The sequence below is a fragment of the Pocillopora verrucosa genome, chromosome 7 (assembly GCF_036669915.1).
Source record: "Pocillopora verrucosa isolate sample1 chromosome 7, ASM3666991v2, whole genome shotgun sequence".
Taxonomy (NCBI): Eukaryota; Metazoa; Cnidaria; class Anthozoa; order Scleractinia; family Pocilloporidae; genus Pocillopora; species Pocillopora verrucosa.
The window spans coordinates 16,841,772-16,842,011 of record NC_089318.1 but is presented as its reverse complement, the minus strand read 5'-3'; positions in this window follow the sequence as shown (position 1 = coordinate 16,842,011).

The following is a 240-nucleotide window of genomic DNA, read 5'->3' as shown; positions in this document are numbered from 1 at the left end:
GTTAAACAAAATGTTGCTTGATTTGAAAAAGGCTGGTAAAATTAGTGACTACGTACAAAATGTTATACATTAGTGACGGCTTATTTCCACGTTTTTATGGCTTACCTAAAATTCATAAACCGGGAATTCCTTTGAGACCCATTGTCTCTTTTTTTTAATTCTCCGACTTATGCAATTTCTGGTTATCTTGCGAGAATTTTGTCGCCTGTTGTTGGGAATACTGATTACACTGTCAAAAAT